The 25010-nt window shown below is 41.3% G+C and overlaps 1 protein-coding gene across 5 annotated transcripts in view; it reads right to left on the bottom strand.

Annotated features, from left to right (window-relative positions):
• Positions 1-25010, bottom strand: part of ARHGAP22 (Rho GTPase activating protein 22) — a 159933-nt gene that overhangs the window by 61224 nt on the left and 73699 nt on the right. The gene's annotated exons all lie outside the window — the stretch shown is intronic.

The following is a 25010-nucleotide window of genomic DNA, read 5'->3' as shown; positions in this document are numbered from 1 at the left end:
TCACTGAAACCCTCCTATGTCACGTCACAGGGCTATCCCCTCATTTTCTTCTTAGGCACTTCTGGAAAAAAGGAAGCCTTGCTACGCAGTTAAAGAAATCATCAGGAGGTTTTGATTTCAGACAGTCACCCTACTACCCTATGCCTCAGTTTCCCTGTCTTTCAAATGGGGTGACAATACGGCCATGTCTGCATTTGTAAAAATCTTCGAGGCTCTTGGGCAGTAGGTACTAAGAGAAGAACAAGTACTTAATCCCATGGCTTTGCCCTCCATGATTATGGCTGTTTATTTTCCCTCACTCTGCCATGCTGCTTTTATGACCAAAGGCCACCTAAAAATTTCTTGCTTTTATTCAGCCAAGATGATTTGATCAGGAAATTCAGTCTTATTCTTGTTGCTTCTGCTGCCTTGCTGGAGAACTTAAGGCAGTTTGGTACTGACTTCATATCCTTTCTAATTCCATAAAGTTGGGACAGTACATTTAATGGCAATGACATTTATCCACATCTACCTGGTCCTAGTCATCTACCTGTAATTCACTCAACTACAGCATATCACTTAGGCAGGCAACACCTCTACCCTCACTCATTGGAATATAAAGGGCAACGCCAGAAATTTGACCATGCAGTCTTGGGCACATGTTTCTCTATGCTTCAAGTCTTCCTATGTGTAATGACTAGAAGATTGGACTCACTCTTTTAAAAGCTCATGGACTTGTCACAGAAAACATGTAAATGCAAGAGATCTATACTTCCATGGGTGCTTCAGCTCTTGGCTTTTACAGCTTCCAGCCTTTGGGATACTGCCAAGTCATAAATGCACTGAGATACAAGTAAGCAGTTACCTGAATTGGAGAATATTTATAACCTATAACCAATAACCTATCGACTGTCTGGATTTGAAGTCAGCTTTCTAGACTAGCAAAGTAAGTGATCTGAAACTAGTACTGTTCTTATAAAGTAAAATAGTCTGCAATTCTATAATGAATACTGCATAAACTGCGCACTCCACAAGGTAGAGAGCTAACAGCAGAGCCTTTTCTTGAACCATTTGCTGTCAGCGCACGCATATTTTTTTTTTTAGGAAAGCCAAGTTTCATGCTTAAGGAAAGTCTGTTCAGCGTGCAATCTCAAAAACTTCACCATATCTTAGTATTCATAAATCCTATGACGCTCAATAGGTGCAATGAATCTGTACCACCATAGCAAATAACCCAAGTCTCTGCTCTTTCATTAGATAGTTTGGGAATTGGCTGACAAGCTTTCAGACACACGAATGATTCTTCCATAGCAAATTTCAAGCTAAGCTCGGGTTAACTTAATTATGTTAACCTATTTGAGCAAAAGGGTACTTAAGCATGTATGGAGCAGAGAGGAACAGTAGAAAGGAAAGAGCTGAGACGAGTCCCTGTGAGTCAGTGACACAGGCAACTGCCACCTGTGAACCACTGCAGGCTGTGGGTTGAACCCAGGGAATTCACATGATCTTGGAATGGGGGGACCAAGCTAGTTACTGTCCTGCCCTTGGAGATGACCCAATACCGTCTGCTTCAGAAGCTGCAAAAATCTTGCACACGTTAATGTGCATGTACCTACTACATGTGCTCCACCCATGATCAGACTGGCACACATCTCTCCCCCAAAGATTGGGGGACATCACTATGTGTGAGTATGGAAGGAATTGGTCTAGCAAAGCCTACCTACACCATATTTAATCTGGAAACAATGCTCAATTCTAATCTCATGTCATCAAAGACAACTCTTTCTCCCAGATATAACACAATTTATGGCCTCACAAATGTTTCCACAGATATCTAGAAATGGGGGTGGGGGTGGGTGTATGCTTTTTATCACTGCTAATTCCTTTCGGAAGACCCCAAACAAATATTTACAGTAGCATCTGGTTATTTTGAAGGAGAAACTCGGCAATCAGGATGAACTCTCTGAGTTCATCCTCAAACCTCATGACACTTCCTCCTGCTATCACTGCGTGGTACATGGGAAAAGATGTCATGCCCAAACAACCCTTGGAACATCCCCTTTATCCTTCAGCTTCCTCTTTGCCAGCAGACATGCCCCCACACAGTAACACACCAGGCTAGAGTTTCTGCTGAATTAAATCTGCCTTTTTGCTCACAGTAAATTAAAAAGAAAAAAAAAAAACAAACAAAAAAGAAATACCCAGTAAAACCACAGCACCACAAGGGAATTCCCTTCTCTGCCAGTTGAACACAGGGTCAAATTCAGACTAATGCAGTAATCCCTCCCAGCTGCCTAAGAATCTGGCCCTTTAATGACCTTGCACAAAACCCTACCGCTTTTAACTCCAGTACCCCTATATTCTGCCTCATTTCCAACTCCCTCTGCCCTTGGAGCTAAAAGCAGAGGTTGCACTCCTGTTAGACTTGCAATTTCCAGGGAGAACTTTGAACTCATGCAAATAAACATTTGTGTGTCCTAACCAGGGCAATGAAACACAGGCTCTTTCTCTTCCACTCCCCACCTCCTACTGCCACAACCTACTTTGAGGAATCCTAAGTCCTAAGACCTTGTATGTTCATGTTGGGGGAACTATTTATTCTTTATCCTCTAGTACTTTTCTGTTGCTCGGACATAGCTTTCCTTAATCAGCTCTCCAAACAGACAGAGATCAGGTGAAAATTTCTATCCAACCAAGACTGCAAGAGATCTAAATATTTTTCTGTTATTTCATCACTCCAAAACCACATTAATATGTAGTTATCGGGTCCCTCCTCTTGATCCTCCTCCCTCCCCCAACTTCAGATCCCAACTCACAAACAGAGACTGACTGCATAGTGCACAGAGCACAATCTTTACTGTTAGCAGCAGGCTGACTAGTGTGGAGAAAAGCGCCTATGACTTAATACTGTGTTTTCTGTAACAAGTTTCAGTATCAGTCTTCAAAATGCTGTACTAAGAAAGTCAGCATCATCTTCCCCAATCTTACAGATGGGAACTGGAGAAAGGGATTGTGACTTCTGTACAATCACCACAAGATTAAACAGGAGAATAAGAGGGAAATTTTTCTGAATGTACATAAGTGATCAGCACATAGGTTTTTGGTTCCCCTTCTCTCTCCTGTGGCCCAAGAGGATTTCACCATCTTGGAGGAACAGTGCATTGACTGACAACAGACATGAAAACTGCTGCTTTCTATCAAAGGCCATGAGGTGTGGCCATAGGTTGGAATTTTCCACTGAATTACAGCCTTGGGGGACTTTCTGCTGTTATTTCCCACCTGGGCAAAGTTAGCAAGAAACTCAGAGAGAAAAGCAGTGAGACTCTACCTTATTGTTAAAGCATCTGATCACAGCCTATGTGATATGACTACATGGCTGTCATAGCCCTTGAATGCAGGAGATGCCAAGGGATTGGTGGGGAAGGAGGAGGAGTGGAGGTGGAGCAATTGCCCTATATCACCTAGTAAAACATACTCTAGAGGGGCAGGTGATGGAGGACCAGGTGCACCCTCTCTGACTCAGCCACCATGATGGGCAAATGCTGCTGTGCTATGAAAGCCCTGACACAGGAGGGATACCAGATGACCGCATTAGTATTCACCCCAGCCTGCTGCCATACCCCTGACTTCTATTTTGTCAGATGGAAAGAGCATGCACTTGGGGTACCCATTTAAAAAGATTTCTCCCCCTGCAAAGTGACTGGGAGAGATTTCTATCTGTTGCTGATTGTGCTGATAAAAGCAGCCGTTTTTCCTTTCAGCAGTTTAGAACTCAGCCTGCCCTAAAACAAGTAGGGTCATTTTAGTCTGTGACCACATACATAAATTGTATCTGCAGAACAAAGGAATCTCAGGTCAATTAAAAAGATCCTGTGGCTACAATATTCTTCTGGGAAGATGCCATCTACATATGCTTATTACAGCCACATAAATCCCACCCCCTCACTTGCCTCGAGCAAGTAATTGTCTTTAAAAGCAAGCAAAATAATTATTTTTCCAACATACTTGTCATCATTAATTATGGCCAGAATAGCCAAGTAGGAGCTCATGCCCAGGCTTTTAAATGCTTGTAGCTAGTTAGCATGGCTGCCTGGAACTTTACAGCTTTTTTTGCAATGTTAACATTAACATACTATGGCTTCATTAAATCAAGGCACTCACTGATGAGCTAAGTATGATTCGTCTGCAGAACACCAAAGAACCTTCATGATTATCTGTCCCATAAGAAGAATGGGGTTTAATTTATGCCTACGTTATGGGTATATTCGAGCACCGCTGGCTGTATTCCTAACGTCACATTCAGGCAAACATGTTCCAATGAAGAAAAGGTTTTCAAAACACAAAGACTGGAGTTTGCAGGAATTAAATGGCAAAAGTCCACTGAGTTAGAGGCGCTTCGCTGGCCACCTTTGCAAAGCTCTGTGGCATTAGTCTGTGAACATGTGATACTAACTTCCTAAAAGCCAGAATGCAAACTTTGGCCTGGCTCCTGTACTACTCCCTCAGCGAAGTCTCCCACTGAAGTTGATGGGACTTTCCCTGCATAAAGGCTACAGAACTTGCTCTACCTTTTTTTTTTTTTTTCTTTCTCCTAGTTTAACAGGGCAGGGGGTGGGAGGGCAAGAGATGTTATTTCCCTAGTACATCTCTGCATTTCTTTATTCTGTTTACCAGGACTTCCTAAACTCCCTAAGCTGAAGAGGGTGAAGTGTTGAAAGACTACTTGATACAGAAGATTACATTATAGCATGAAGTCCACTGATAGCTTCCAGAAGGCATTTTTATCTTAATTGGTTTTTAAATGACATGTTTCTAAAATAACAGCAACTTTTGTTTGTCAACCAGCCTGCACACAATCTGGCTTCTGCATCATTGCCACTCCGAGCATTCACAAATTTCAGGTCAGCCCACCAAAATCAGGAGACTGGCTTCCAACTGACATGAATTTTTCATTATTATTTATCTTCTGATCTCTGAGACTTTACAGATCCTATTTCATAGTTTTATTTTAAATCCACAAGCAGTAAGAGCGTTGCATTTTATTAATGAAAGCTGCAAGTTTTACATAATCATAGTATTCAGAATTAGGGCTTTTAAGGGAAAACACAAACATAATGGAACACAGCATATGAATTCAGGCCTACGTATTTCTGAATAGGAAACCCCACAGCCTTGTTACATTTTTCTTAATTCACTTTGGAAATGAAATAAATGAAATTATATTGGTACCTAAACCAAAATGAGGACAGAAATATAGCACTATAGCACTAACAAAGTGGAATAGGACAAAGCTGTAAGTCTACAGTGCTTAGTTAAAAGATACTGATACAGCAAGCTAATTCAGTAACACATTTTTACTGCTGGAACTGAGTGCACAGCAGAGCTTAGTGATACAGTAGCTAAAACGGGACAGAATAAATCACTGTAAACTTGCAAGTGTTATGAGAGCAGGGAAGGAGCCTTTTGCTTATATCCTCAGCATAGGAAATAGGTGCAATTTTGCTCCTCGTCCTACTAGTAAAAAAAGCTTGGCACAGACACCTGTACTCTCCACCCCAAACAGGATAATGAAAATGAAGACAAGAACAGAGAGATGAGAGCTAGACAGAAAGACTGCACATGCAACGTAATCAAGTAGCACAGCTTCTGTCCTTATCCTTATTCTGCAGCTCCAGAGCCACTGGGTACAATCCCCTGACAATCTCCTCCAGCACCGAGCAGCCTCTCACTGCATCCTCCACACTGTTAGTAACCCCGACTCACAACTTCGCCCCACGTGTGCAATCAAGAGGATGAAAGCCCCTGGGCACCAGTTAAGGGAAAAGGGTTTTTTTGCTCCCCAGAGTAAGCTCTGATTTTCATACTCATTACACAATTGCCACTCCACAGTCCCTCAAGCATACATAATGTAACACAGCAATGCCAGTCTCACCATGCAAACCTCCCCAGGCTTTTATATGGGCAAGGGGAAAGAGGAATAAAATGCTAAAATGCAAATCAGCCACATACTGAATTTCAAAGCTGCCTTTAATTACAATTTCTTCCTGTTTCCCTGGGTGTTGAGAGCACTGCTCTAAGCAACCCACACTGGTAAACAGTCCTGATCATCTTGTTAAGCTCATTCAAGCACGTTACATCTGCCTTGGCAATTCACTGGCTTCGAACGGAATCTGAATTCTAGGCTACAATCAGGCTGAAGTACCAAGGTACTACAGTATTTCTATTTTCACTTCCCTCCACTGGGCAGAGACCCAGACAGAACTTCTCTTTCATGTAAAAGTGTAAGGAAACAGAAACAGTGCAGGTTCCTGTAAGACTCCTAAACCAAGGATGTGCCTTCTTTAAGGGTTACACTGCTGCTTGCCTGTAACCTGCGCCCCTTTAGTCCTGCACGCAGGCCAGGATCCCTTCTGTTTGGATGATGCCTCTGCAGAGCAGCGACTGGACAGTTAACTTTGTTAACCCTTTCTCTGTACCAGAGCTGACGGCAGGCAAACACCTTCTCTTCAGAGCTGGCAATTACAACAGCACATCTGTTTTCACCCTTGAGCAGTAAAATAGTGTATAATGTACACTCAGCTTCAGACTGGAACAACTAGAGTAATTTAACTACGCTGTTAACTAGAGAAGCATCTCCACAACAGAATAGAGCCAGAACAAATAGAAACTGTATTTCAAGGAGATTGGAACAGGTTTTTTTAATTCAGTGCAAATGGGTTTGGCCCAAATTGGCAGTTGAACTTGATGATCTTAGAGGTCTTTTCCAACCTTAAAGATTCTATGATTCTATGAAATTAAAACCTCACAAAACACTACATTTTGCATAAAGTATTTCAACATTTTTCCTGATAAATATGTTTCTCATCTAAAAGCTGACCTACAGCAAAAGAAAAGCCTAGGCAAGAGCAATAAGTGTAAAAATAAACAAAAAACATTGGGTTTGGAAGTCAGCAAACTGTCTTAGATGACCCAAAATGAATTTTTTGTTGTTCCTTTACTGAAAAGTAATTTGAACTTGTCTGTCTGATTTTCCCCTGGAAGCCTAAAACACTATCTTTCCCCAGATTTCATCCCCTGAGATCATTACTTTCCTAGGGGGAAAAAAATTAGGCAAGTAATAAAAAATAAAAAAAAAAAGAAAAGAAAACCTCCAAACAACAACAAAAAAACCTTTTACTTTTTTCAGTGGTATCTAGATTAAGCCCTAAGAGTTCCTCTTTGTTCAGAAAAGGTCCTGCAGCTGAACAGTGTTACAGGGGCTCAGACAGCTCCTTTCCCAGTGGAGTACGAGGTTGAGAGCAGGAGACATTTGTACACAGTATGCTCTGAACTGCTTTGATCCATCAACACCCATCAGCTAAACATTTCACACCACTGGCCTCACTGAGAAGGACTGTCAGTGTCTTCATCACTCCTCTACTGTACACAGGCCCAGAGTCCATAGGTGTGACTACTCTGAGTTTGCATTGCTTTACTCATTTGTCCCTAGGAAGTCTCTCCACCTTTCATATTGAAGATGGCAGATGTGAGGCTTGATGCACTATGCAAATTCACCACCATTTTGCTTTAAACTTCACTCTGACTCCTCCAAGTTTCTCCCCCCCATTGCATGGCAGAAAATCATCCCAATGTACCTGAAGCCAATGCAGTGATATACACTCAGAAAGGTTTGAAGAGCCAGAAATTGAGATGTTAACTCTGAAACACAGTAATGGTGATGCAAATATCCTCATCTAACGGATTAAGATGATTTGTTGCTAATCACTTGCACACAAACATCCAGGTAACATGCTTAGCCTTCCTGTCACCACAAATCACCAGCTGCACCATGACAATCTCCATTTTAGAGTGGGGACAACTGCTCCCTACAGCTCCCCAAAATGATGTTTTTCTACCACAGTACTCCTTCAAAGACTGAGAATTAAATATTTAGACAGAAAAATCATTATTGATTAGATTTGATAACAAGGCATGAATGGTTTATGCCAAGCACATAATGCAGCCCCAGGGCAGAGAGGGAGGGGGATGCAGTTTCCGGATGGAGGTAGGACCAGAGCAGGGAGTATTCAAAAGCCTCACACGTTTCAGGCTATATAGCACTTGCTATATAGTTGGATCCCATTGGTTTGTCTAAGACACTGGAAAACTGGACCCAGTCTGGATCACCTTGATTCACCAGTTCAACCCTCAGTATCAGTGGTAAAGAAATTGTTTACTTCAGGGTATGTCACACACTCCGCAATGGTGCAAGCTAAAACAAGTTTCAGAACATTATACAAACTTGAGACTTTAGTTAAAACAAAGAAACAAAACTCTAAAACAGAAGAATAGCCATATTCAGTCAGATCAGAATTGGACGTATAGGGAGAAGGCATGGAAAAAGTACAAGCAGAGACTGGGGGTACACTATATGCTGTTGTATATAGTATATACATATCTGTATGTTACAGCTCTGTGTAACACCTACCAACAGAACTGCTATCCCATAAATGTCTAATCCCATTTTGAAGTCAGTTAGGATTTAGCTCCCATAATAAACTATGGTAAGGAGAGTTACAATTTAATTGTGAACTGTCAGGAAAAAAAAATAAATCCTTTTTTTTATTTTAAAAACAGGAATTTTGATCATTTAAGTGATCCTAGCTGCTGTGTTATTAAAAGTCCTGAGTAATTAATTATTCCCTTTTTGTTTTGCCCATACTGTTCAGAGTTATATGCAGTTCTATTGTACCAAACTCTCAATCATGTCTTCTTATGATCCAGGCAGTTTCTTCCTGCGTGGAAGCCATCCAAACACTTGAAACTATTCCTGTTGCTCTTAATTTTGGTATGTCCCTTTTGGGGATTGCTGCAATGGAGTAGAGGAGATCAAGAACATGATCAAAGTCATAACTCTATTTTACAGGAGGGCATATCTCTATGAGTAAAAATGGACAGATGACCCTAGGAAATAGGTTACTGAAGTCATTGTCAGAAATCTGCATCTCTAACTGCATCAGTGAAGATATTTTCTCTAATTTTTAAATGGATGCAAAGCTGTCAATAAATGTCCAGCTGTATCACAGAACAGACACTCTGCTATGGGATTAGCATGAGGCTTGGGGTACAAAACCCAGGACTGATTGTAAATTTGCAGATGAAAGGGGCAGTCCCCTACAAGCTCAGCTTTCCAGGTAGCATTGCTCTACTCAAGTCAGCAATGCTATACTGACTTGTCAGTTGAGCACCATACCTGTGAAAAAAGCGAGCAGGGCACCATTGGGAATTCAGGTAACTTTCTTTTACAGTGTGCTCTCCTAAATGCTGGGGTTTGCTTTATGTTTTTTTTTAGAAACTACTTCTAGATTTTTTCATTTTCTCATTTAGGAGTTGTATGCACAGGACAGGAGGTGAGTGAAAGTAGAAACAAAATGATCCCAAACGTGCGCGATGAGTGTAGGAACAGCTTCTGATATTCAGTATCAACATTGCAGTGATGATGACTAATGCACTCTCACTAAAGAAGCCAGATCCTCAATAAAAGTGGGCAAAAAGAACAACATTAATAGTAGCTTATTCTTGCACTTCAGACTCTGGAGCTGCCTGGCAGAGTTTGATCATCTTCCCCAGGATACCAGCATCTTGCTGGTGTTGAGGTAGAGAAGGGAAACAAGACATTTCCTATTCATCTAGATTTTTTGCTTTGGTGTTTCTTCCTTATTCCTGCAGTGTACGTGTACAGTGTGGTTTCAGAGTACAGCACTAGAATGTCTGCATTTTCAGTCCTAGCAGTCATGGCTTTGATCCATAGGTGGCTATTTTTAGGAGCTCTGAACAGGCTGCTGCAGCCAAACAGAGTGAGAACGCTTTCTGGAGTCATCTGTCTCCTTAGATCTTTTTTGATACACTAATTAGAGCAACAGTGAGCAGTATATTAGCTGAGAATGCTTCAGACTTTTCCTATTTTGATACACATTGAACAGGATACCTTGCTGTACCGCAGCTGCATGTGGTGTACTAAACTTGAGAAGGGATATGCAACAACGAGCAGCAGAGTAGGAAGTTCAGAGGGTGAAGGTCAGTTCTGCTCTGAATGTGAACATAGTTTGGTTCCCTTTGCCGTAGCTCCCTATATGCAAAATGGTGAAGACGACAACTTCTTATTTCTGTCTTGCCTAATATGGCAGAGGTTCCACAACAATTAGTGCTGGCTCTAAGCTACCAAATCACTTAATAAGGCATGACTGAGCTAGATCAGGCATGGACACAATCACATTTCTGTCAAGTTAGCGAAACACACAATAGAGAGTATACATCAGCTTTATGCCAGCTGCAAGAGAAAAGATACCTAATCCAGCATAAAATTGGAATGATATAAGCAGACCATACCTACATCAAAATAAAGCTTGTTGGTTTACACCCTGGAGGAGGATGTTTGTTTGTTGGGTTTTATTTTATAAGTTTGAAACATCAAAATGAATTTACATGAGAACAGTGCTTTATATCACATGGCTACATCTTCGGTACTAAAAGCTCTAAAATCATGTTAAATTCTTGACACAGCCTCAGACTGTCAGCTCTTCAGTACATGTTAAATCTCTCATCACAATGCACACAGTATGAGGCTCTAGTCTCAGCTGTGCTTCAGGTCTTGTATCTAGATTTTTGTTTGCATTACGATCTACTCCATTTAGAGGCATCCAACATTTCTCTCTCCCAAGAGAACACATCTTGTAATGTTTTATTTAGTGTTCAGATAACATCTTCATAAAGATCTGGGAGTGGAAAAGTGTGAGAGCATCTGAAGATAGTAAAAGTGTTGTAAAGTGGTAACAGAAGTAGAACAAAGAATCCTAGATAGGTTACAAAGACAGAAATAACCACAGGAGATTAAAAACACTATATTATGTGAAAACAATGTGTATGTTATGGAAAAATGAATCATGGCAACAATGAGAGATGACAGGGAATGGGTAATTACAGAAGGAATTTGTATGCAATAAAAGCAGCGAAGAAAGCACAGTTTGGGCTGCAGAATAAGAGACCTCACATCATCAATCCTCTTTCCACACATTACGTAGCTCAACTTACATGTCATGGAGTTACCTGCTATATGCCCAGCTGAACACATTCCCAGCCTCACGGCCAGGACTCTTTCCCTGCCACTCTCATCTGAATTAAGTGATTTTACTAAAACTGTAAAAAGCTTAATTTCTGTCAAAGTTTCAGTTTTCAACAAAATTACTAGGTGACTGGGATTGGAGATCTACCTATGAAAAAGCAAGGTTACAGTGAAATTGTTACTGGCTGTTCCATTACTACACAGCCTATATGCAATAAACAGTTTGGCAAGGCTATCATATCAACATTTGTGACTCAGAACCAATTCTATCCCTTCTTCCTGCACATATACCATACAGGTTGAGTTGTTGGGGTTTTTTTTGTTTTTTTTTTTTTTTTAATAAACTACTGCTTTCAAGTGTGCTAAGTTGCTATTCAACCAGGCAGGCACTTCTGGAGTTGTCACCAGTAGGTATAACCTTACTGTTCTGCACTGGCACACATTTCTTAATGCTGTTTCACATTTCCTGTAAATCTATCCATTCATATTATAAGACAGCATCTTCTGCAATGCGATTTAATAACTTAACCTCAGCATTAATGTCTACAACACTATCCAGAAATAACCCAAAGAACATTATGCAAACCTCAAATCATGAGGAACGTACAATAGGAACAATTCAGGTTGACCGTTATCCTGAGCAGTGTATCATGTCTGTCTGAAACATTTTCCCTACAGTACTCCATGGCTTCAAGACAAGAAAGTGAACAGAAAAAAAGCAGGTGATGCAGAACTTAGTAGAAGGGATGTGAGAACATCACAGGGCCATGCTGCTAACAGTAAATCAGAAAAAAAAAAATCCAAAGTAGTCTGAAAGCCAACAACCTGGAGCATCAAAGGCCAAAGTCTGCAAAGACAGACGGCTAGCCAGCCTTTTCATGAGTCTGCTAGGACCTTAAGTTCCTGCAAGATCTCTCCCACCATAAGCAACTGGGGTGGCATTTTGGGTTTATATGGGAAAACAACAGAACAGAACAATAATGATTCAATATGGAATCCATCTTTTCCCCCACCTCCCATCTGCTCCCTGCCTGCAGGGAACCCTTGCTTAGAAACCACAACAACAGTTGCTCATCTCTGTAGCCTCTCCAGCTGGATTGGTGTTATTAGCAGTGAGGCACACACACTTCCTAATCAACTTTATTAAAACCCTTCATTACAACATATATGCACCACTTGCATGTTTACGACAAAAATGAACCTCAAAGGCTCAATTCCTACAATATTAACAAATCAATGTGGTGCAACAAACAAATCTGGTTTTCATAGTAAAAGCAAGATTGTCTCTTGAGTCACAGTTAAAGAGACTGACTCACCTTATCACTGCTGGTTTAAGATTAAATCTACTCCGCTCTCATATTCTAACAGCCTTACTCCATCTATTATACACCTCACTGCTTGTGACCGGATTCTGCTTTCCCAATATCCATGCATGGTAGGAAACACAGTGTAAATCAAATAATTGACTACTGATGTCTATGGCTTTGTTGAATGAGGGCTTTTTTTTTTTTTTAACTTCTCTGTCCCTCAAAACTTTCTTTAATAGTGTTTACCCCCAAAGTTATTTGGCTGCCATTATATCTAATCTCAGTCAAATACCCTTACAGTCAATTCCTTTCATCCCTGTCAGTTATGTGTTTATGCAAAATATAGATGTCTATTTTTAGCTCCATATAGAAATATATTTGAGTTTTAAGAGCTGTGTGGAATGCTGTACTCCACTGAGCCAGGAAAAAGTGGTCCTTCTAAGAGATGCGAATTACTATGTTTACTGGTAAGTGGTAAACACATGCTACCTACTGTCTGACTGGGGATTGTCTTCTTTTAACACAAACAATTCTCTGAACTTGCAGCAGCCCACTGAGTAATTTCAGTCTTTACAATTCTTTCCTTCAATCCAACTCTGATGATACTGTTCTTTTTGATGACAAGCTAAACCTAGACATCCTTTGGACATACAGAGGAAAATCTGAGCAATGACACTTCACATGCCTTGGATACGCCCTGCTCCCAACTCCAACACCCAAAGAGATACTTGCACTGAAAATAACAGCAGTTACATGGGCTGAGCATTTCAAATTGATACCTAAGGAAGGTCAGCTTGAGTAATCTCATCCACTAACCACAGCTGTTGCAAGAAAGTCCCTAAAAGCTCCCTGATGATGTGGGGGCAACAATGGGATTAGAACCTGGCAGGTAAACATCTCCTGGAGACAGCAACCTAACCCCTCTTTCCACCCCAGCTTCCCCACTTCCATCTCAGCTGTCTCAAGTTCCTCAAGCACCGAAAGTGGAGTGGGAATAGCTGAAAGGAAGAGAATGAAAAATAAACTAAGTGATCTCTATTAATAAACAGCTGAGGGGAATGAATGAGACAGACTAGGTCAGGGCCAGGAGAGTGAGAAAGGGCAGGCTGGGCCTCAGCATGCCCACAAGGGCTTCGCATTCTGAGAAAGAAACTTGGAATTATGTACACTTTAAAAATAAACCCCAGTCATTTCTGGATCTCTCTCTCATGGCTGCAGATGCAATGCTGAATCTGTGCCCAAAGCAACATATCTGGCTTTCAGCCAAAGATTTGAAAGTCACTGTGATCTTTTTTCCCCTCCTCCCTAGCCATCCATAATTTTTAAGCATTCCCACAGCTGTGAAAGAAATGATAGCTGGGAGGGGGCAGTACTTTGGTACCCAGAGGCTGCACTCTCACATTTGCTCACAGCTGGAATTCTTCATGGTCTTTGCCACAATCCCTTGCTATCACCTCAGCTGCTGGGCTGCCCTTTGAATGAGCACAGCTATCCGAACAGTTTCAGAATTTTTTCTAATTGAACAAATACTGGATTTTCCCATAAGCTCACATAAAAATGGGCAGCTGTTTCCATGTGGAAAAAATAAAGTAGCAAGTCTATTTGGAGTAGAGGTTCATAATTCAAACAGATGAACAGTCTGTTACAGACTTGAGTTTATGAAGCACAGGCTACATCTCAACCATGTCAAGGCCACAACACAATTTTCCTTATTCACATGCCCCTTACCAAGCAAAGGTAACTCCACTGTTAAGTTCAGTTTGGGGCACTAGAGTTGCTGAGCACTTGGTGAGCTCTTGGAGAGGCAAGGGCAGAAGACAAAAGTCACAGCGGTCTCCTATCTGCCCAGTTGTTTAGCATGGGAACTACCTGAGGTTCACAGTCTCCCTCTACCTGATGTAAAACCAAAATACAAACACAGTAACTCAGTGGTGCTCAACCATTCACCTGCTATGGGACAAGTCACCTCTTCTAGAGGCCCTTAAGCATTGTACCCCCCATGTCATTAGAGATCTATCACATGACAGGTAGGTGTCACAACAGGGACAGGTGACGTCTCGTGATGGGAAGTGCACGTAGAGAGTCAAATGCAGATGTTCCCTGCACTTTCCAACACATCACCAGATGTGTCCTTATTGCATGCATAGGAGCTGTTAGAATTTTACTCACTTGAAAGATTTACTTTGTTCACGTGCTGGGAAAAATCTGTGGAGCCTCTGGTTAGGAGCACAGCAGGGACAGGACTACCAGAATAATCCCTCCAGACCTCGACCCACTTTCTGCCTGCATCTGAAGAACCACCACCAAACAGGATGGGAGGGAAATGTTCTGGCCTGTGTGGTGTATGCTTGGCATCCCTGGATTAATCTTTTTGAAACCTTCAGGCTGTCCTGACAGTTTTAAAAAAATCTGTAAACACAGGATGAAACATCCTAAATTAATGCCTGACCTAACTCTGAAGATTTTTACTTTGGTTAAAGAGAGGGGATTTTTCCCCCCCCTCAGTTTTCAGGAAACAACTGAATTCAATTGTTCATTTACACACCACTGCTACTTTGCAATTTGCCCCTTCAGATTATGCCTCAAAACTTTGCCTCTTTCAACTCAATGCCTGAGATGCACTTAGGAATGGCTGATAACACCACCACTGAAACAGCTGACACAGATGCCACAGTTAAAATTTTAGCCGTATCAGGATGCCATCATGTCACACCACTCTATTTCCACCACAGCTATGTATTTTAGAGTCACAGGAGTGACTAAAGATGTTCACTAAGTCTGGGCTGCAAAGTGCTAGGTGCTGTCTAAACATGCAGTCTCCACTGTCTACAAGATAGAAGTAACAACTGGTTAAGACAAACAACAACTAAAAATAGTCGAAGGAGGGATGCTAACGATGATGTGCATGGCTTTTTTAGACCACAAGAGACAGTCCATGCCCTGCAGAGTTTATCGTCATAACAGACTAGAGAACAGGCAGGCAGGGAATTGCAGGCAAGGGGAGCAGTGCATTCACAGTCATACAATAGGCATCAATAGAGCCAGGAGTAGGAACTCCTATTGCTCCATTCTGTGTCATGCACCATCCACTAATCACAATGTGAACCCTTGCCACACACATATATACACATTCCCAGCAGATCTACTTGCTGCTTTATATTCCACCCACCTCAGATGAGCCGAGCAGCGTGTGCAATTAACTTTTGCAGATGCCTTTCATAGACTCTGCAAGTTAATCACAATATTAGGGGACTGGAAAGTAACTCAAACTTACTATCAAAGGAAAAAGAAAAAAGAATACTATAAGACAAAATGACTAGGTGATTGAGATGTTTATTATAACAGCACATCTGCAGCAAGGAGAAGAAAACAAAACAAAAGGCAGCTTTAGGCTAGCTATTTCTTGACTTGGAAGTGCTCATTCTTATAGTGTTAATATTCAATCACTCTTGTGGTGGATTTTATAAAATAAGAAATAAACCCAGAAAATGTTATCACTGAAGACCAGGTGAAAACCTGAACACGGGGTAAACCCTGAACTGATAGGAGAATGAGCTTACAATGCAAAATTCCATTATGAAACACTTAAAACTTGTCAATACTCACTTCTACACAGATTTAACCAAATTGACATAAAAACCAATGCAGTTAAATAGACGTAGCCCTTCAGCATAACTAAAGTCAGAGTACATTAAAAGTGTATCACAGCATGACTTGGTTGGATAGTGAATTAACTAAAAATCAATATCCATTTAGTTAAATGGGTTTAGCAATAGAGTGCCAACCAGACACAAGCAAAGATGAATTTTAACCATCGACGTTATTTCTTCCCTGGGCTCCAAGCCCTGGCTCCAGCTCTATGACTGACTCTCTGAATAAGTTAGTCTGCAAGTTTGATTCATAAAATCTTAGTGATGTACATCTCAAGCTGAGATACAATCACAATTCATGCAGGAACCGCTAGGCAACACTGATTAGGCAAGGCTTAGCTAGACTTTAACCATCTCTAGCATCTGTGCTTTCCAGTAAGTATGGGCATAATTGACAGAAGGAGTTCAGCTCCAAAAATATCTCTATCCCTTTGCGGGGCCTAAAATGAAGGCATAAGCAGAACTGTCACGGTGCAATTTCCTCTCTCCGGCATTTCTCATGCTCTCCCTCTTGTGGCAAAAGAGACTCACTGTTTTCCGTAAAAAAAAAAAAAAAAAAAAAAAAAAAAAAAAAAAAAAAGGCAAAACCTTCAATACATTCAATAAACAATTTTCTACATGAGCCCGCACACATTGCTGAGTCAACACAGAAGAATAAAACAAAAAACTTATGAAACAAAACAGAAGCTCTCTACTACCTCTACATTTGCAATAGTGGTACTTGCATCAGCTGAAGTGCTGATACCAGAAATCTGAGATCCCACCACCTCACATCCTTTCTTTATAGCTATGGTCTTAAACCACCTCCTTTGATACTCATATTTGCCCCCCCCCCCCCCCCCCCCCTTACTGTGTTGTAAGCAGTACTCGCTATCATGTAAAGCTCATCCTCTTGTAAGCTTTCATCTCTTTAGCAGGAGAGATATTTACCTATATGGAAAAACAACAGCAGCTGAGTAAAGATGTTAGGAAGGTGGGGAAACAGAGGGACCAAAGGCCATTCTCTGCCTGCAGCTGCAGAGAACAGACCAGAATATAACCACCAGCCCTGCTCACTCTGTTGCCAAGCAATTGAAAATGAGGATCCATGAACCGAATCCAGTCTCAGCATCCATGAAGTCTCAGAGAATGGGATGTTAAGAACCATGGCACATCAACACCTGTAATAATAGTCTTTCATGACACACATTTCAAAAGAAAAATTAGTACGTCCTCTCAAAGGTTACATTACACCCACTCTGTTTCCAACCCTATTTTGTATGAGCTACATCCAATGTCAGCTCCCCTCAATTAGACACGTTCATTACTCAACCTAATCCAACATGCCCTTGAGAACCGGGATTAGGAAACAAGGGTTTCACTTCAGGGACAGACATATCTTTAAATGGCTGCAGCTTTAAACAGTCTACAGATGGCTAAGTCAGGCCAAAAGACTGAAAATCAAATTTATCCCCCAGATCCCAAATACAGTCTAGTCTTATTATGTCACATTTTCATGCTCAAGAACAAACTAACAACATGCTACTTCTAATTACAACAATTTTGTTCTACTGTCAACAGTTTACAGGCTTCATGCTATGTATGACTTTTTTCTTCTAAAAAGCTAAAACATTTAATTTCCTTAAAATATTTTTCAAATTAGTATCAGAGTTAAAGCAAGCAATCCAATGTAAATAATCCAATGAGGACCATTAGCTGGATACAGAATTTTGACTTAACTATGAAGGTTCACTGAAACAAATAAAATGGACAAGAATAGAATACCACAGGCATAACTACTTCATGTTTTCCTTCACTTAATGTTTAAGCACTAAATATTCAAATTGTTAATCTAGAGGTTTCCCCATAAGACTGGAATGTCATTACAGTAGTAGACCTTATATTCTCACACTGTGTAGGAAAGCTTCAACACAAGCAAACAGCACGAGAATCATGTGCAAAATAAACACTCACATGACACTTTAAATTACCCAGATGCAATAACTTATCAAGAAGTTAGAACAACTATAAAGTGAGAGCAGTCCATACATTCTAGGTGGCCAGATTATTTTTTAGGAACAGAGAATTTGTTGGAGTTTTTTTCCCCCTCCACAAATCCAGCAGTGAAGGCAAAGTGGATTAGCAGTTAGCAGCGGAACAGAACACATCTCTTCCCTAATGGGACAGCATAAAATCTACCTACATTAGCACACTGTCAGCAGGCTGACTCACAACACCAAGCACCACCTCACAGCACCAGTCTGGCTTCGCTCTGAAAGTCCTGCACTGTCAGTACTGCCAAGGGCTGAAGATGCTTTATATGCAAAACAACTTGTACAGCCCCTTCAACTGCCCTCATCACAGGGGGACACTTTGGATGAGCAGAATTTATGTACTGTCCTTAAAAAGTGCCTCATTTCAATAAGCAGCAGTTCTAGAGGAACATCATAGTTATTGACCTTGGCTTCCCTGGAAACAAAGCATTAAAAGGATAAGAAAATTCCAAAACACAAACCCCAAACAGGCTATCCCTAGTCAAAGCAATCCAAACAGGCTCCCTACTTGAAAGTGGCTTTCAAACAAACCAGAATAATACAGACTAACACTAAGCATAGTAAGCCCATTCAAAAGCAGTGTCTACTTTTTTGGAATACCTCCTGCACATTTAGATGAGTCTGGAAAGATGGATATGATTACTTTCATCTGTATTGGAGTAATAACTCTATGCCCTCATATCACTGAGCAATTACTATAAAACCAAAGTGAAGGTCTTTGCCTCAAAGAAACAGGGAAGAATAGAGGCAGGTCTTGCAGTGCACACATAACCACTAAGTGAAAACATTTAAGTCATGGTCTTCAGCTAACACATTTTACTTTGCATTTCCACCAGAGGTACATCCATAAGCTATCATAGCTCCTTAGAGGATGAAAGTTAAAGATGCACTAACTTGATAGCCAGTGATCACAGAGCTCTACCCTAATACTAAGAGCAGAACAAAAAGTTTACCTGAAAAGAGAATAGATTTTGTGATAACAAGAGCACTGAGGAGGGATTATATTCAGTCACCTCACTTTCCTCTTATTTTCAAGAGAGCTCATCATGACAAGATGAGAAAACAGACGTGCTGAAAGCTTTGACAAAAGAGCTTGAATTATGCATAAGCAGTAAAGAAGTAGAAAGTTGCATTTGAATGCAGAGGGGAGACTGGATGTCACCAAGCAGCAGAAGACACAGGTCCCTTGAGCAGCTGCCACTTTCTGACACTAATTCTAACCATTCTTCCAAATCCATAAAAGGCAGGAAAGATTTTATTTTTCTCTAAAGACAATCAGATCTGACCTTCTGCCAAGAGCAAGGACCCATGGGACAAGATTTGGATTCTACCCTGCCAACAAACACACCATCTTCGTCCTCTCTGTCCTGCAGAGAAGACCCTCCTCCATGAGGAGGGTATCAGAGACTTCACGTATGTTTTTATACATCCTCTGTGTTTGCAGAGATTACATGAGGAAGCTTTTCCCTTTGTTTTGGACAAACCAAAGGATAAAAATAGAGATGCTCTCTAACATTAAGCAGACTCATTTGTAGAAACAGAATGGCTGCTTTGAAGCTGCCACCCATGTATTGCAGTAGGTAAACGCCAGTAGCTGTGATAGGAAAAGCCATTTGCATGGCTTATTTAGGGTATAAACTAGTTCTATGCCATTCTTGACATGCTGCACAAAATGAACCAGTTTATTTGGCTTCCAAATATAAACCTGACGCTGCTGCTGATGTGGTGTTAGTATCTGTAAAGCTCAGTGTAGACTAAATAGCTGTGAGTGGTTGAGGGGAATTTCATAAGTATGGTTATATTTGGGGGTTGCAACGGGCAAAGTTATGATTTAAGCTTACATTTCCTCCTTGTAACATATTCTAAGCTGAACCTCAACTACCATGCGTGTCAGGCTTTCCAGTTTATTTGCATGGATTCAAATTTAATTCCAGTTCAAACCTGTACAAATAACCTTTTCTAGATCCAGAAGCAGAAGTTGCCTCTCCTGCTTTTTCTGAGGATATCCTCCCCTGCATTTTCTGAGGCTCATCCTCTTCTAGTAATGCAGAAAGCACTGAAATGCACACAAGGCAAAAACATATTTTAATGCATTATTTAGCCATTTTTAAAAGTTCTCATGGCTGCTGAATTCTGTACAGCTCTACACACACACCCCTCACAAAACATCAAGCCCACTCATGTCGTAGTAATTATGAAATTCCCTGAGGAGCAGACCTTGGTGGATGCTTCAGCTGAAAGCTATTATCTAGTTCATATTGATTTCCATTAGCAATTAGGTTTCGGAACAGAACAAGAGGTCTCCCACAACAGAAAACTATTGGGACTATTACTCTTAGAGATCTGACTGGACACAACATTCTGACACTGGATGAGGATGTCAGAACTGACTGACTCCTCCTGAGGAGAAACCTATACAAGAAAATTATCCCTCCCATCATCCCTCCACCCAATCATACATTAAGGGAGATTCTCCTTTCTACGATTACTTTTAATCCAGATTACCAGGCCTCGTATCCTTGGCTTTGATGATGACCACGACATTTATTCACACAAGGAGTTTTCACTATAGAATCAGTATTGAACACTAGCCACGCCATAGCTCAAAGGGCATATCTTTCAGGAAATCACCGCTAATATATTAACCCCTCCCCTGCAGATCACACACTCTGGCTGCTGAGACTGACATGCCCTCCCAACCTTTCATCAAGCTACACTGTCTTGCTGGGAACCAAGCAGTGATAGCTGGCAACTGCTGCCTTAATGATGGCTTTCACTTAAGACTGACAGAGGATAGATTTCATCTATTATGCTACTAAATGACACAGGTTTGGACCAATAAACTCTACCTCCTGGGATGATGAATATGGCATCCCAATGTTCTATGGCTTACCTGGAAGGCCAACAGCAGCAGAGGTTTTGTCAAGAAGCCATGTGCACAGGTCATTTCATGCCCTGCACACCAGTTCTGTTCAGTTCCAAATCTGGACTGATGTAATTAGCTTGAAAGAAGCTAAAAGAAAAGAGGTGGAGTAAAACCAGTGTGCTACAAGCCTCTGGATCTGTTCTTCAGCTATACTTAAATGCAATATTAAGCTCAGCAGCATCAGCTTCAGAGACTGCCACCTACCCTGAAGATATTAAACCATCGTTCCTCAGAGACATGTTACACCTTTAACCCAGAACAGATTTTTATGCACAGTATGAAGGAAATTAGAACCGGACAAAAGAAAACTATTTCAGGACGTTTTCAACTCAATGCAAAACTTTCCCATCATTCCAGGACAAAAGGACATCAAGACCCCTGGAGCATTGCTGTTATTTAAGACAAAGTGTCTCAGTATTTTTCATTTAATCAAAACTTATCCCACACATTCACCTTGTGAACGAACAGTCTGTGCACCTTTTGGTTCTTGAAGACAGCAAAGAGACTTGTTTAAATTAGTCTACATAAGTCTTCATTGATTCCTCTCTCCTCTGGGGGCTCTGCAATCCTTCCACAACTGAACAGACAAACAAACCTGCATCATCACCCGGCAAAGCATAAAGTTAAGACATCTATTAGCATTGCATTTAAGCACATATTTTTCTGGACAGACTACTGAATGTTGATCTACGCTAGGAGACAGTAATCCCAAGTTTTCTCCCACAGTCTGCCAAGGGGCACGTCACACAACTGAGTGTGTCACTTAGATCTTGCTTCTGACTTCAGTGGGTGTTCTGAACTGCATTTCTGAAGGTCAGTCCCTTCACTGCTCAGTGTCTCAGCAACATCATCTGTAAAATAGGAATAGATTAGACCTGTACTCCAGCTGAATTATTCCTGAACATCGTAGTAATGTGCAGCATCATTTATTTTCTACCTTTATGTTGCTCTGAATCAATGGAATACTCAAAAACTGCAGACTTACAGCTGCTGTAGGAGGTCTCCAAGCAATACAGCTCTGGGAATCCAAGTTATTGTTCTAGCTGCCCGTGCCACGAAATTCACCAGCAGCTGAAGGGTAATCAGCCCAGTTAAAGTTTGCAACAAAATAGGTCCTGCTGGCACCTGAATTTGAACTACACTAGGTGATGACATTTGGGTGCTGTTCAGTGGTAACGAGACTACTCCATTCTCAGACTTGGTGATTCTCAGATCATCTAACGCTTCGTATTTAGCTGAACTAACAAACCAAAGTCTCAAAAACAGACTTTTCTTCAAAGAAGTAGTGCCCATTAGTGGACCTGAGGTACCACGCTCCATGGCTCAAATCCCTGCTGACCAAATTACATTCTTGGTCTCTGACTCAGTTTTCCTTTCTGTAAAATACAGACACCACATTTACAGAAGTGTAGCTATTTTTACTGAACTCCAGCTAACAAAAGACCAGGGGAGATAAAGTCTCCTATACTTCCACAAGTGGCCAGGCTGCATGTAGGCAACAACAGGTTAACACGGTTCAGCAGAGCAGCCTCCAGGAGTAGTAGATAGCAAGCAGCACTTTTACCATCACTGCAGTTGAGCTGGCTTTCATAAAGAAAACTGCTCTTTCAAAAGGGATAAAAAAAAGTTAACTTCCCTGAGGAGCTAGGAAGGGCCAGTGGAAGAACTGACAGTTCAGTAAAGAGGAGCAGTGTTCCCCTTGTGCCACCACATAAGGGCAACAGATCTGCTGAGGCACCAAACTAAAAAGAAAAAGACTAAAGAAAACCCCACAAAATTTATGATTCAATGTACATTCCTAACACTAGCAAGACTATCCAGAATGATCACTTCACTATAGCAGCAGACATTTGGCAGAAATATTGAAAACAACTTTTCCACAGTTTAAGCTATCTAAGGCTGTTAAAGACATGATAAAACCTAGTGTAGGGGTAGATTAGCTCCCACCTGCTGCTACAGAGCCCATTCACTTCAGAGACATCTGGTGCTAGCCACTGTCAGAGAAAGAATACCAGACCTTGGGTCAGATCCAGTCTAGCAACTGCTGCATTCTCAGAAAAAAACAGAACAACAGACATAGATAATTTGATAATTAACAGCTCAGCAAGGGTTCTGTCCAGGGAAACTGAACTGTCAATGAAAACAGGCCTCGATCATGTTTTGGTTTAGCCATTGTCAGAGAAAGGCTACTGCTGCAGAGATTTCTTCAAGTACGATATTCCTCCTGTTTTAGATAAGTCAGAAACGAGTGTTCAGAGCAGGAGATGAGGTGTGTAAATCAGCTTCAAAGTCATGAAATCAGAGTACACTTTACTTTTGTTCAGCAGAAACCACAAACTTCCAAAGGTTTACTTCTATTCCTCTATTCAAATGTTCATTGCTCAATTCTACACTACTACCAACTGCTCACCTACAGAATCACAGAAATGAAAGAGAACAATTCTTAAGCCCTCCCTGGACTAGCTAAGTCCGCCAATAACACCAGCCTGGGTCTCTGACAGGTTGATCAACTCAGTACGGACAAGTTATTGTGATGCTGTGAACAAGAGGAATGACCTGATTAATTAATAAGACCATGAATTCACATGGGTGCCTTGGTAGTGTACAGTCAAGAGGATATAGAGCTGTGGGGGACTGGAGTGGGTGATGTCAAGACATTCACAAGGCTGCTGTTCTGTGAGGCAGTAAAGCAAGTTTTAGGGCATTTTCCATTATATCAGAAAACATCCCAGCTGTGCAATGCAAAACAAGAGTGCCAATTCTGTCTGCCATGTTCAGATGTACTAAAACGTTATAAAAGGGTAAACTTCTTTTCAAGATTTTATGTCAGATCAGTTGCAGTCTGCTCCCACAGGCAATACAAGGTATAAAGTGCCAGCATAAAACCCTACTATGCACTCTATCTGATCTGACATAAACACTGATGAGTTGGTCCTATGGATCAGAATCACATTTATATGGCTAGGTGATCTAGGAACACACATCTGGTATTAATAAGCATGGAACGAGGGTGCTTAAAAGCAGTAATTCACAAAGCATCTCACCAGCAGCGTTAAAGACCCTTTCCAGCCCCTTAAACAGCTGCCTAAGAAGCTTCTCAACTAGTCTAGTCCTCTTGCTTCCAGAGAAAAATTGATATTCCACTCTCCCTTATGTGTTTGTGTTTCTCCTGTACTATAGTCTCTCTCTACCATATATATGCCAATACTGGATCTCCAGAATCAAAACAGAAGCAAATTACAATATAGTCAATGCCACTGCCAGCAGGCACAAAACTGCCCCAATACTGTGTCTCGTTCAGACTGGTAAAACCCTAACAGTAACATCTAAAAGCCCCTTCACACTGCTCCTGTTTCCACGCAGATTTCCCTTATTTCCTTGAAATCTCATTCTCTTTCCTACAGTGATGGTTGAACTATTTTTTGCCTCCCAAGGGAGAGCTGGATGCCTGTCACTTGAATTGTTTACAGCCAGGCTGGACAAAGCACGTGAGAATATGCCAGGGGAACAATGCTGCATATGATTTCTCAGCATTCCTGAGAGCCGCAGACAGAAAGGGATTGATGGAGCCAAAGCCCTCCCTCCCATCGCCCTTAAGTCGGACTCTTTGCTCCAGAGGGGTGCCTGACCCAGTGGGCTAATCAGCAAGGCACACACATTGGCGCACACAGATTTTCCCACACAGAAAGCCAAAACATTGATTTTTCAAAGCTTTACTTTAAGAGCTAGACACAAAAGGCCTACATGCATTGGGCAATGGGAAACAAGCCCCTGATTACACCTTTTTAGAGGTGGTTACATTGGTTTAACTTCAGGAAGATGCTGCCCTCCGTATCAGGAAGAAACCAGTCCTCACAGAGCATGAGGAGACAGTGGTGAAGTGGAAGGTTCAGCCAGGGCTTTTCTATCTGTCATCCTAGCACCTCCCTTTGTACCCAGAGCAGCTCTAGGTGAAAGCATCTAAAGCAGCAGACTGGGCAAAGTAGACATACCCTGCTCCCTACTTAGTTCCTA

This window comes from Grus americana, chromosome 7 (genome assembly GCF_028858705.1).
Source record: "Grus americana isolate bGruAme1 chromosome 7, bGruAme1.mat, whole genome shotgun sequence".
Classification (NCBI taxonomy): Eukaryota; Metazoa; Chordata; class Aves; order Gruiformes; family Gruidae; genus Grus; species Grus americana.
The sequence above is the reverse complement of the archived record's forward strand: the minus strand, read 5'-3'. Positions and strand labels throughout refer to the sequence as shown.